General features: G+C 40.7%; 1 protein-coding gene across 22 annotated transcripts in view; it reads right to left on the minus strand.

Moving 5' to 3' along the window:
- LOC115155638 (microtubule-associated protein 2) overlaps positions 1-13,378 on the minus strand; it is a 180,592-nt gene extending 167,214 nt beyond the window's left edge. For 21 of the 22 annotated variants that reach the window (XM_029702454.1, XM_029702473.1, XM_029702466.1 and 18 more), the window contains exon 1: positions 13,302-13,378. The gene's annotated coding sequence lies outside the window, so the exon portion shown is untranslated. The remainder of the gene's footprint in view (positions 1-13,301) is intronic. The other variant, XM_029702453.1, reaches the window with a different exon arrangement.
- Positions 13,379-14,126: the final 748 nt, after the last annotated feature.

A 14,126-nucleotide genomic window follows, 5' to 3' on the forward strand; every position in this document is an offset into this window, starting at 1 on the left:
CTGTCACTAGAGATTAGGCATTACCTAACCTGACACCAGGCCAGCTTCACACTAGACAGTGTCTATATAAATATGGACTACACAGAACTTTTCATTCATAAAAACAACTCTCTCCTTCAGGCAAATCAGTAGCAAAGTAGTACAGATTCAAACATATTATCTCAGGAATACAAATCAAATCAAATTGTATTTGTCACATGCGCCGAATACAACAGACCTTAAAGTGAAATGTTTACTTACAAGCCCTTAACCAACAATGCAATTTTAAGAAAAAAATGAATAAAATAGAATAAAAGAAGCAAATAACTGAAGAGCAGCAGTAAAATAACAATAGCGAACCTATATACAGGGGGTACCGGTACAGAGTCAATGTGCGGGGGCACCGGTTAGTCAAGGTAATTGAGGTAGTATGTACATGTAGGTAGAGTTATTATAGTGACTATGCATAGATAATAACAGAGAGTAGCAGCAGCGTAAAAGAGGGGGGGGGGGGCAATGCAAATAGTCTGGGTAGCCATTTGATTAGATGTTCAGGAGTTTTATGGCTTGGGGTTAGAAGCTGTTTAGAAGCCTCTTGGACCTAGACTTGGTGCTCCGGTACTGCTTGCCGTGCGGTAGCATAGAAAACAGTCTAAAACGTGGGTGATTGGAGTCTCTGACAATTTTATGGGCTTTCCTCTGACTCAGCCTATTATATAGGTCCTGGATGGCAGGAAGCTTGGCCCCAGTGATGTACTGGGCCGTTCGCACTAGAGGTCGACCGATTATCAAAAAAAGCCGATACCAATTAATCGGCCGATTATTTTTATTTATTTGTAATAATGACAATTACAACAATACTGAATGAACACTTATTTTAACTTAATATAATACATCAATAAAATCAATTTAGCCTCAAATAAATAATGAAACATGTTCAATTTGGTTTCAATAATGCAAAAACAAAGTGCTGGAGAAGAAAGTAAAAGTGCAATATGTGCCATGTAAGAAAGCTAACGTTTAAGTGCCTTGCTCAGAACATGGGAACATTTGAAAGCTGGTGGTATCTTTTAACATGAGTCTTCAATATTCCCAGGTAAGAAGTTTTAGGTTGTAGTTATTATAGGAATTATAGGACTATTTCTCTGTATACGATTTGTATTTCATATACCTTTGACTATTGGATGTTCTTATAGGCACTTTAGTATTGCCAGTGTAACAGTATAGCTTCCGTCCCTCTCCTCGCTCCTACCTGGGCTCGAACCAGGAACACATCGACAACAGCCACCCTCGAAGCAGCGTTACCCATGTAGAGCAAGGGGAACAACTACTCCAAGTCTCAGAGCGAGTGACGTTTGAAATGCTATTAGCGCGCACCCGCTAACTAGCTAGCCATTTCACATTGGTTACACCAGCCTAATCTTGGGAGTTGACAGGCTTGAAGTCATAAACAGCGCAATGCGTTGCGAAGGGCTGGTGGCAAAACGCACGAAAGTGCTGTTTGAATGAATGCTTACGAGCCTGCTGGTGCCTACCACCCCTCAGTCAGACTGCTCTATCAAATCATAGACTTAATTATAATATAACAAAAACACACAGAAATACGAGCCTTAAGTCATTAATATGGTCAAATCCGGAAACTATCATCTCGAAAACAAAACGTTTTTTTCTTTCAGTGAAATACAGAACCGGTCCGTATTTTATCTAACAGGGGTGGCATCCCTAAGTCTAAATATTCCTGTTACATTGCACAACCTTCAATGGTATGTCATAATTACGTAAAATTCTGGCAAATTAGTTCGCAACGAGCCAGGCAATGAACGCAAGAGCAGTGACACAATTTCATGTTAGCAGGCAATATTAACTAAATATGCAGGTTTAAAAATATTTATGTATTGATTTTAAAGAAAGGCATTGATGTTTATGGTTAGGTACATTGGTGCAACGACAGTGCTTTTTTCGCAAATGCGCTTGTTAAATCATCACCCGTTTGTCGAAGTAGGCTGTGATTCGATGACAAATTAACAGGCACCACATCGATTATATGCAACGCAGGACACGTTAGATAAACTACTAATATCATCAACCATGTGTAGTTAACTAGTGATTATGTTAAGATTGATAGCTTTTTATAGGATAAGTTTAATGCTAGCTAGCAACTTACCTTGGCTTCTTGCTGCCCTCGCGTAACAGGTAGTCAGCCTGCCGTGCAGGCTCCTCGTGGAGTGCAATGTAAGGCAGGTGGTTAGAGCGTTGGACTAGTAACCAGAAGGTTGCAAAAACGAATTCCCGAATCCCCCCTGAACAAGGCAGTTAATACCCATTCCTAGGCCGTCATTGAAAATAAGAATGTGTTCTTAATCTGACTTGCGGAGTTAAATAAAGGTGTAAAAAAAATTGGCATATTGGTGGCCAAAAATACCAATTACCGATTGTTATGAAAACTTGAAATCGGCCCCAATTAATCGGCCATTCCGATTAATCGGTCGACCTCTAATTCCCACTACCCTCTGTAACGCCTTATGGTCAGATGCCAAGCAGTTGCCATACCAGGTGGTGATGCAACCGGTCAGGATGCTCTCGATGGTGCAGCAGTAAAACCTTTTGAAGATCTGGGGACCCATGCCAAATCTTTTCAGTCTCCTGAGGGGTAAAAAGGTTTTGTCATGCCCTCTTCATGACTGTCTTGGTATGTTTGGACCATGATAGTTTGTTGGTGATGTGGACGTCAAGGAACTTGAAGCTCTCAACCTGCTCCACTACAACCCTGTCGATGAGAATGGGGGCGTGCTCGGTCCTCCTTTTCCTGTAGTCCACAATCATCTCCTTTGTCTTGATCATGTTGAGGGAGAGGTTGTTGTCTTTGCACCACACTGTCAGGTCTCTGACCTCCTCCATATAGGCTGTCTTGTCATTGATCAGGCCTACCATCGTTGTGTCATCGGCAAACTTAATGATGGTGTTGGAGTCGTGCCTGGCCGTGCAGTCATGAATGAACAGGGAGTACAGGACTGAGCACGCACGCCTGAGGGGCCCCCGTGTTTAGAATCAGCATGGCTAATGTGTTGTTACCTACCCTTACCACCTGGGGGCGGCCCGTCAGGAAGTCAAGGATCCAGTTGCAGAGGGAGGTGTTTAGCCACAGGGTCCTTAGCTTAGTGATGAGTTTTGAGGGCACTATGGTTTTGAACGCTGAGCTGTAGTCAATGAATAGCATTCTCACATAGGTGTTCCTTTTGTCTAGGTGTGAAAGGGCAATGTGGAGTGCAACAGAGATTGCATCATCTGTGGATCTGTTGGGGGCGGTATGCAAATTGGAGTGGGTCTAGGGTTTCTGGGATAATGGTATTGATGTGAGCCATGACCAGCCTTTCAAAGCACTTCATTCATGGCTGCAGACGTGAGTGCTACGGGTCGGTAGTCATGTAGGCAGGTTACTTTAGTGTTCTTGGGCACAGGGACTATGGTGGTCTGCTTGAAACAGACTCAGACATGTAGAGGTTGAAAATGTCAGTGAAGACACTTGCCAGCTGGTCAGCGCATGCTCGGAGTACACGTCCTGGTAATCTGTCTGGCCCTGCGGCCTTGTGAATGTTGACCTGTTTAAAGGTCTTACTTACATCAGCTGCGGAGAGCGTGATCACACAGCTGGTGCTCTCATGCATGTTTCAGTGTTACTTGCCTCAAAGTGAGCAAAGAAGTAATTTAGCTCGTCTGGTAGGCTTGTGTCACTGGGCAGCTCTCGACTGTGCTTCCCTTTGCAGTCTGTAATAGTTTGCAAGCCCTGCCACATCTGACGAGTGTCGGAGCCGGTATAGTACGATTCGATCCTAGCCCTGTATTGACGCTTTGCCTGTTTGATGGTTCGTCGGAAGGCATAGCGGGATTTCTTATAAGCTTCCGGGTTGGAGTCACGCTCCTTGAAAGTGGCAGCTCTACCCTTTAGCTCAGTGCGAATGTTGCCTGTAATCCATGGCTTCTGGTAGGGGTATGTACGTACAGTCACTGTGAGGACGACGTCATTGATGCACTTATTGTTGAAGCCAGTGCCTGATGTGGTGTACTCCTCAATGCCATTGGAAGAATCCCAGAACATATTCCAGTCTGTGCTAGCAAAACAGTCCTGTAGTTTAGCATCTGCTTCATCTGACCCCTTTTTTTATTGACCGAATCACTGGTGCTTCTTGCTTTAATTTTAGCTTGTAAGCAGGAATCAGGAGGATAGAATTAAGGTCAGACTTGCCAAATGGAGGGCGAGGGAGAGCTTTGCACGCGTCTCTGTGTGTGTAGTAAAGGTGGTCTAGAGTTTTTTCCCCCTCTGGTTGCACATTTAACAAGCTGGTAGAAATGAGGTAAAACTGATTTAAGTTTCCCTGTATTAAATTTCCCGGCTACTAGGAGCGTCGCCTCTGGATGAGCGTTTTCCTGTTTGCTTATGGCTGTATACAGCTCATTGAGTGCGGTCTTCATGCCAGCATCGGTTTGTGGTGGTAAATAGACAGCTACAAAGAATATAGATAAACTCTTTAGATAGATAGTGTGGTTTACAGCTTATCATGAGGTACTCTACCTCAGGTGAGCAAACCCCAAGACTTACTTAGATATCGTGCACCAGCTGTTTACAAATATACATAGACCGCCACCCCTTATCTTACCAGAGGCTGCTGTTCTATCCTGCTGATACAGTGTATAACCAGCCAGCTGTTTGTTATTCATGTCGTCGTCCAGTCACGACTCGGTGAAACATAAGATATTACAGTTTACAGTTGGTAGGATATACGTGATTTTAGTTCATCCACTTTATTATCCAGTGATTGTGTTTTGGACAATAGTACCAATGGCAAAGGCAGATTAGCCACTCGTCGCCGGATCCTCACAAGGCACCCCGATCTCCGTGTCTGGAGTAAATCCCTATCGTCCGACTCATTAAAGAAAAATGATTAGTCCAATTCAAGGTGAGTAATCACTGTTCTGATGTCCAGAAGCTCTTTTTGGTCATAAGAGACGGTAGCAGCAACATTATGTACAAAGTAAGCTACAAACAATGCGAAAAACTAACAAAATATCACAGTTGGTTAAGAGCCCATAAAACGGCAGCCATCCCCTCCGGCACCATTATCAATCACAGTAGGCAAAAGAGTGATCAAGACCTTTTCACTTTTAATGAAACAGAAGTCTATCTGTGGTCCCTTGGAACTCTCTCAGGGGCCTACTTTGTGTGTGTGTGTTTGTTTCTTTCCTCATGGGGACCAGAAGTCTTTAAAAGCTGGGCAGTATTTATGCATTTCATTTACTTCTGAGTATTTTGTAATTTGTATTACACTGTGCTAAACTAGACTAAAATGTATTTTGAAACAAGATAATTTCGAGAGCTGTATTTTGTATTTTCTAAATACTTTATATACAATTTTTTATAGCGGTTCCCCATTTTGTGGCCCTCTTTCCCCCTGCATTGGTATCAGAAGTCTAATAACATTATGGTGTGATAAGAGCGTCTGCTAAAGGAACTAAATATAAATGTCGAAATAGACAATTGCAAAGCATGCAGAGTATTATTCTAACAACCTCCGCACCGAAACAAGGTAGGAAGGGATACAGCTTTTGTCAAAATATATATATTTTTTTGTAGGACGTTTAGGAGAATTTAAGCAGCAGGTTAGGAGAATTAGGTTAAGCTATATCCCATCTAGACATGACCCTGAAACAAGGCCAATAATAATACCCAGTGTGCTTTGCAGTTCATTTTGGTATGTTCATTTTCACCTATACTGTACATTGGTCATTTAGCAGACACTCTTATACATAGTGACTTACAGTCAGTGCTACAACTAAGGTAGTTTAAACAACAACAACATATCAGAGTCATAGCAAGTAAAACGTTTCTGTAAACATTCCTGAGAATGTTATTTCGCTACCTACTTCAAAATGTATTAATGTATTTAAATGTTTTATTATATACCAATTTCAAATGATTTTGTAATTTATAAGTATTTTGATGTTTATTTTGATGCACTGATCTTTGTAATTGTATTTGGTAATTTTTGCCAATCCCTGCTCACAAGGATAGGAAAACAAGGAACAAGTGGGGACATTTCCCCACAAGGAAAAGGCTATTTTAGGCTTAGGGGTTATGTTTAGGGTTACAATTATGGTTAGGGGTTAGGTTTAGGGGTTTGGGGTTAAGGTTAGGGAAAATAGGATTTTGAATGTTAATCAATTGTTTGGTCCCCACAAGGATAGTAAACCAAATACACAGTTGAAGTCTAAAGTTTACATACACCTTAGCCGAATACATTTAAACTCAGTTTTTCACAATTCCTGACATTTAATCGTAGAAAACTATTCCCTGTCTTAGGTCAGTTAGGATCACCACTTTATTTTAAGAATGTGAAATGTCAGAATAATAGTAGAAAGAATGATTTATTTCAGCTTTTATTTCTTTCATCACATTCCCAGTGGGTCAGAAGTTTGCATACACTCAATTAGTATTTGGTAGCATTGCCTTTAAATTGTTTAACTTGGGTCAAACGTTTCGGGTAGCCTTCCACGAGCTTCCCACAATAAGTTGGGTGAATTTTGGCCCATTCCTCCTGACAGAACTGGTGTAACTGAGTCAGGTTTATAGGCCTCCGTGCTCGCACACACTTTTTCAGTTCTGCCCACAAATGTTCTATAGGATTGAGGTCAGGGCTACGTGATGGCCACTCCAATACCTTGACTTTTTTTGTCCTTAAGCCATTCTGCCACAACTTTGGAAGTATGCTTGGGGTCATTATCCATTTGGAAGAGCCATTTGCGACCAAGCTTTAACTTCCTGACTGATGTCTTGAGATGTTGCTTCAATATATCCGCATAATTTTCCTCCCTCATGATGCCATCTATTTTATGAAGTGCCCCAGTCCCTCCTGCAGCAAAGCACCCTCACAACATGATGCTGCCACCCCCGTGCTTCATGGTTGGGATGGTGTTCTTCGGCTTGCAAGCCTCCCCCTTTTCCTCCAAACATAACGATGGTCATTATGGCCAAACAGTTCTATTTTTTTTCATCAGCCCAGAGGACATTTCTCCAAAAATCACGATCTTTGTCCCCATGTTTGGCTTTTTTATGGCGGTTTTTGAGCAGTGGTCTCTTCCTTGCTGAGCGGCCTTTCAGGTTATGTCGATATAGGACTCATTTTACTGTGGCTATAGATACTTTTGTACCGGTTTCCTCCAGCATTTTCAAAAGGTCCTTTGCTGTTGTTCTGGGATGGATTTTCACTTTTCGCACCAAAGTACGTTCATCTCTAGGAGACAGAACGCGTCTCCTTCCTGAGCGGTATGACGTCTGCGTGGTCCCATAGTGTTTATACTTGCGTACTATTGTTTGTACAGATGAACGTGGTACCTTCAGGTGTTTGGAAATTGCTCCCAAGGATGAACCAGACTTGTGGAGGTCTACTATTTTTTTCTGAGGTCTTTGCAAATTCCTTTTAATTTCCCCATGATGTCAAGCAAAGAGGCACTGAGTTTGAAGGTAGACCTTGAAATACATCCACAGGTACACCTCCAATTGACTCAAATTATGTAAATTAGCCTATCAGAAGCTTCTAAAGCCATGACATAATTTTCTGGAATTTGCCAAGCTGTATAAAGGCACAGTCAACTTAGTGTATGTAAACTTCAGACCCACTGGAATTGTGATAAAGTGAATGATAAATCAAATAATCTGTCTGTAAACAATTGTTGGAAAAACTATAGTTTGTTGACAAGAAATTTGTGGAGTGGTTGAAAAACGAGTTTTAATGACTCCAACCTAAGTGTATGTAAACTTCCGACTTGAACTTTATGAGTGTGTGTGTGTGTGTGTGTGTGTGTGTGTGTGTGTGTGTGTGTGTGTGTGTGTGTGTGTGTGTGTGTGTGTGTGTGTGTGTGTGTGTGTGACTGTTTGTTAATGCCCTGCCCCTCTTTTTTGAATACTTACACAATGACTGATTCATTGACTCTCAGGTATAGATGCACCAAACACAATGGACAGTTTCTTTTTTATATATACATCAAGGTGTCTTGATCAAACAGCTAAACGATCCTAGGTATGACTTTCCTAAAACAATTCCATATAGATTAGTAGAACCCCCTCCCTGGCTTAGACAGGGCTTAGACTGTAGAGGTCACTAGCCTACACATAATACCCCATAATGTCAAAGTGGAATTGTGTTTTTAGAACATTTTACAAATGTCTTCAAAATGAAAATCTGAAATGTCTTAAGCCACTAAGTATTCAACCACTTTGTTAGGGGCAAGCTTAAATAAGTTCAGTAGTAAAATCTTGCTTAACAAGTCACATAATAAGTTGCATGGACTCACTCTGTGTGCAATAATAGTGTTTAACAGGATTTTTGAACAACTACCTCATCTCTGTACCCCACACATACAAATAATTGTAAGGTCCCTCAGTAAAGCAGTGAATTTCACACAGATTCAACCACAAAGACAATGGAGGTTTACCAAAGCCTCACAAAGAAGGGCATTGAATAACCCTTTGAGCATGGTGAAGTTATTAATTACACTTTGGATGGTGTATCAATACAACCAGTCACTACAATGATAAAGGCGTCCTTCCTAACTCAGTTGCCTCAGAGGAAGGAAACAGCTCAGGGATTTCACCATGGCCAATGGTGAGTTTAAAACATTTACTGAGTTTAGTGGCTGTGATAGGAGAAAACTGAGAACGGATCAATAACACTGTAGTTACTCCACAATACTAACCTAAATAACAGAGTGAAAAGAAGGAAGTCTGTAGAGAATACAAATATTCCAAAACCTGCATCCTGTTAGCAATAAGGGACTAAAGTAAAACATACCAAAAAATTGCAAAGAAATTAACTTCATGCCCAGAATGCGTTATGTTCAGGGCAAATCCATAACACAACACATCACTGACTATCACTCTTCATACCACAAGAATGGTGGTGGCAGCATCATGTTATGGGAATGCTTGTCATCAGCAAGGACTAGGTTTGTTTTTGTGGGGGATAAAAAATACATGGAATCGAGCTAAGCACAGGCAAAATCCTAGAGGACAATCTCGTTCAGTCTGCTTTCCAGCAGACACTGCTAGGCAAATTCACCTTTCAGCAGGACAATAACCTAAAACACAAGGCCAAATATACACTGGAGTTGCTTACCAAGACAACATTGAATGTTCCTGAGTGGCCTAGTTACAGTGTTCACTTAAATCGGCTTGAAACCCTATGGCTGTTTAGCAATACTCAACAACCAACTTGACAGAGCTTGAAGAAATACTTATTTCCCTCATTAAAATGCTAATCAATTTATACAATTTTTGACGTGCGTTTTTCTGGATTTTTTTTTTGTTATTCTGTCTCTCACTGTTCAAATAAACCTACCATTAAAATGATAGACTGATAATTTCTTTGTCAGTGGGCAAACGTACAAAATCAGCAGGGGATCAAATACTTTTTTCCCTCACTGTATCACCGTCAACGGTCATACAAATTATATGAGAACATTTCTATGCAAGTTATTCTCCAATAAAAACAGTTCTGCTGTTACACAGGCTCTAAAAATGTTATCATTGAAAGCATGAACATTTACCATGGTAAATGCATATATTGACTACAAACAAACATAGTAGGGTAGTAGTCTGCATAAATCAATCTACTGAAAATATTAAAGTAGACCGATCAAGAGAGATAAATTAAGCACATTTTTACTCCTGAACTTATTTAGACTTGCCATAACAAACGGGTTGAATACTTATTGACTCAAGACATTCCAGCTTTTCATTTTGTATTCATTTGTAAAAATGTCTAAAAACACAATTCCACTTAGACATTATGGGGTATTGTGTGAAGGCCAGTGTCACAAAATCTAAATGTAATCCATTTTAAATTCAGGCTGTAACACAACAAAATTTGGAAAAAGTCAAGGGGTGTGAATACTTTCTGACGGCACTGTATATATCTCTATGTATAATAAACTTTTTAGTGCACCAGGCTTGTGGTCAATTCCACAAATTAAATTATACTTAAATTCTCTCTCCCTGTAAATTACATTGAATTCAATTAAATTCCCCTTAATTCCAATGGTAGGTACATTTCAATAATTAAATTCCCAATTTAATATTATCCCCAACAATTCCCCAATTTCCAATTCCAATTCAATCCCCTCAGGCTGATCATGTCACAGTTCTGACAGCCTAGCTCCAGCTATACTGGAAATATAGGAATACAGGTTGAAATGATTCAAAACAAATCCTACAGTCATTTTTTTATACAATGTGCATTCATTCCATTAACTGGGAAATGTAAAAATATTGAATTCCAATTCAGTTCCAAAGAAGAAATGTTTTTACAATTCCAATTCAAAAAGTATAATTCCAATTCAATTAAAAAGTAATTGTAATTGACCCCAACACTGCAGTGCACTAGTTTTGACCAGAGCCCATAGGGAACCTTCAGTTTGTCCTCCTACTGAACAAAGCGCAAACACACACACACTGGGCCAGAAGTGACCTGCTTTTAACAGACAGCCAGAACGGAGAACAGTGAGCAGATAGGGGCTAGCTCCTCCGCAGCACTTGCTAGACATTTAAAAGAGCTGGAATTCTCCTGTGGGTTTTTCATTGCAACATAGCCTTTGCATATTAGACAGTGTCTTATTTGACTATTTAAACCACATAAGACATTACTGTAATACCTCTTTTTTTATTTATTGTTTTACATAATTTAGTCATTTAGCAGACACTCTTATCCAGAGCAACTTACTGTAGTGAGTGCATACATTTTTGTACTGGTCCTACGTGGGAATTGAACCCACAATCCTGGTGTTGCAAGCACCATGCTCTACCAACTGAGCCACACAAGACCCTCCAAAGCAGATACCATTAACCCTAGTGGCCTGGTTCACTAAGTACACAGTCCTTGTGGGCAGAAAGTATAAGACACACACACACACACACACACACACACACACACACACACACACACAATGATTTACACAAACATGCACATCAAACTAGGTCTATGCAGCTATATATAATCCACAAGTGTGCAACGTGATGCTTCACTTCAGTCCCATTTCTCCTCATGTACCAAAGGGAGAATAAATACTTTCATGTCTTGCCATGGCTGGACAGTAACAGAGAGATGTTCACACAGACCAACGGCAGACAGGCTCAGATCCCAGATAACAGATGTATATCTGTCATTAGAGAGCTCGAACAGAGGAAACCAGCAGGAAGACTAGAACATCTAGGGTCTTCAAGAGGTCTCATGACAATAACAAAGTCTGACTGACCACCAACCACCACTCCCCAGAGACTAGAGACAGAGAGATACACGGAGAGAGAGAGACCCGGAGAAACTCCATTCTAATCCTGAAAGTATCAGGCCATTAGTACCTGGACATACAGACAAGACCATAACCACCATGGAGGAAATAAATCAATATAGCTTTAATATCATGTCAATCTGATTAAACTGGAGAGTATCTACATTCCAATCAATATCTGTTTAGTATTTAAATAAAGTCTCAAGGGTTTACCTTCAGCCTGACACCTTGTTGTCACATACAGTACACACACAGTACAGGCCTCTAAAATGGACGATGGCCACTTCAGCCTCTAAAGAGCCCCACAGTATCGGTCAGCAGTGCTCTAATTCTCTCTCAATAAAGGCTTTCGAGATGAACGCAAAGGACACTCCACTCCCAGTACTGTAGCAGTGTTGCAGAGGCAGTGGAAGCACACTCATAGCTAGCCTGGATGCCAGTCTGTTTCTGCTCTCTTGCCAACTCCTTGTCTCTCATTGCCACTGTCATACCTCATTTCCATGAGGAGTTGGCAAGAAAGCAGAAACAGACTGGCATGCAGGCTAACTCGTAAGAGCTCTCCTCAAGCTACTGTATTGTAAAGGCTGTATGACAGGGTAAGAAATAGAATACATCATATGTCACAATGTTCATCCTCTGTTGTCAAGGGGGATTCATTTGAAAAAAAAATTCTACAAGAGATTGTACACATTAAATGACCCAGTGTTAAATCATCACAGTGTTAAATTTAACACTTACAGAGTTAATGTAACACCTCAATCAACACTAGTAATGTTACTAGGTAACATTGGCCAATTTGCTCTATATGTAATCCCACTGTAACATAATGATAATAACATGCATGAATTATTATTTTACTGATCCATAGTGAAGACGTCCATGGAGGAAAACAATAAAGCTCCTACATATGCAGTAAGGTAGGGTATTGCAGAATTACCATTAGAATGAACCAATAAAATCGTGTGACTCAGCATCGTGTGTGAGAGAGAGGGGGGAGTGAGAGAGAGAGAAACAGGCAGACGGACAAGACGACAGAAATATAGACAGACAAAGAGAGGGGGGGAAATACCAATCTCGCCAAGCCTCAAGCACCTTCTATTGCTTCCACCGTCACGAATCCTAGATCAGCTATAGCCTGCCTGCTAAACTCAACTATAGCTCTCCTAGTCTAAAATGATCCAAAAACTGTAGCCTATGCATAGATAATGAAGATGATATCTGTCTAAATCTTAACAATAGAAACAAGGAACTGTTTGGCTAAACCAATTCAAAACATATCCTGTAGGCTTTTTGAACGAAACTGGGGAGAAGGATTTGATAGCTTACAGAATCGGTCATGAGTTAACCGGGACTGCCGATGTTTCAGCACCTTACGTGCTGGACCTAATAGAAACAGCGCGTAAAATTCACCGGCGTTCTGCAGACCGGCTGGTTGTGACATCGACAGATCGTTCTCCCTGCAGCGCCTACTATGCGTTCACCGCAGATCAGCAATTCACATAAATAGGCTATAACAGCATACAAATTCTATCAATAATATTTTATTTCGTGTAGCCTACCAAGATAAGATGATTGATTGGTTGGTTCAATATGCTACAGCTGCCAACAAACTACCAATAAACCGTTCTAGGTGATCCATTATGGGCAAGGTTTGCGAGTCCCCATCTTCAAATGTGACCTTTTAAATGAAACAAAATGCTAAGATGTAGGTGGCGTTGGAAGTGACCACAAAATATGTCTAGCTGCCCGGCACTATTTAGCAGTTCCAACAGTGGAAATGAACAATGAATCCTTTCTCTTGATCGATTCATTGGGGTAGTTCACATTTTTTCTGCTCATGCACTGATGCACACAATTAGAAAACTTCAAAAACCAACACGGTGATGTGAATTAATAAAATACTATAAGATACAGGCAAAACCACCCGACCATTTACACTTAGTCTGCATTCTGTTTTCAATCAATATAAATACATATGTCATCTTTACCTGTTCGGTGCAGTGGCTTCGCAGTAGAACTCGCTCTTGCCGGAGCGCAGTGACTGGCAAAGGAATCCTGGGCCCACTTAGCCCCTCCCGCTACTCCCTGACTACCGTAAGTATTTCAACAGGGGCGCTACAGAATTCACACTCAATGATAACAAGTCCATTAATATTTCATAAACCATTCTAACCCTCATTAATTGACTTAAAAAAGCAAATGATTATATAAAGCAAATTAATCACAATGGCAGTTGGTAAGGCGATTATTTAGTTATTCCTATGGCCCAATTAGTTTGTTTTATTTATTTGGGTCCTGGTCAAAAGTAGTGCACTGTAAAGGGAATAAGATGCCATTTGGGACAAAACCCATGCCACCACTGATGCTCCACTCTGGCCTCATTATTTTCTAATGTTGGGTGTTATTTTGAATGTCTAGCACCTATTTGAATGTCTAGCACCTGAATAAGGGCTATACAATAGTAACCTGGGCTTTGCCACAAATGGCAACCTTTTTCCTATATAGTGCACTACATTTTGACAAAACGCCAGTGTGCAATAGTGAAAAATTGTGCAAAAACTGAATAGGGTACAACTTGGGCCGCAGACCTAGTCCATCAGGCTGGTTAGGTCGTTTTTTGTTGTAGTTGGTCATACTTAGTAGGCCTATTGTTGCAACACTTTCAACCATTCTACTGTACATATAATACATTGCAAAACAGATACTTCAGTGACCCTTTCCTTGGCCTTGCCTCTTGATGTTTTGTGATGTCTGCTCATTGAAGGTGTCAACACACTTCAAGGGAAGTACAAGGGGAATGGCTCCTAGAGTCT

This window comes from Salmo trutta, chromosome 20 (assembly GCF_901001165.1).
Source record: "Salmo trutta chromosome 20, fSalTru1.1, whole genome shotgun sequence".
NCBI classification, from domain to species: domain Eukaryota; kingdom Metazoa; phylum Chordata; class Actinopteri; order Salmoniformes; family Salmonidae; genus Salmo; species Salmo trutta.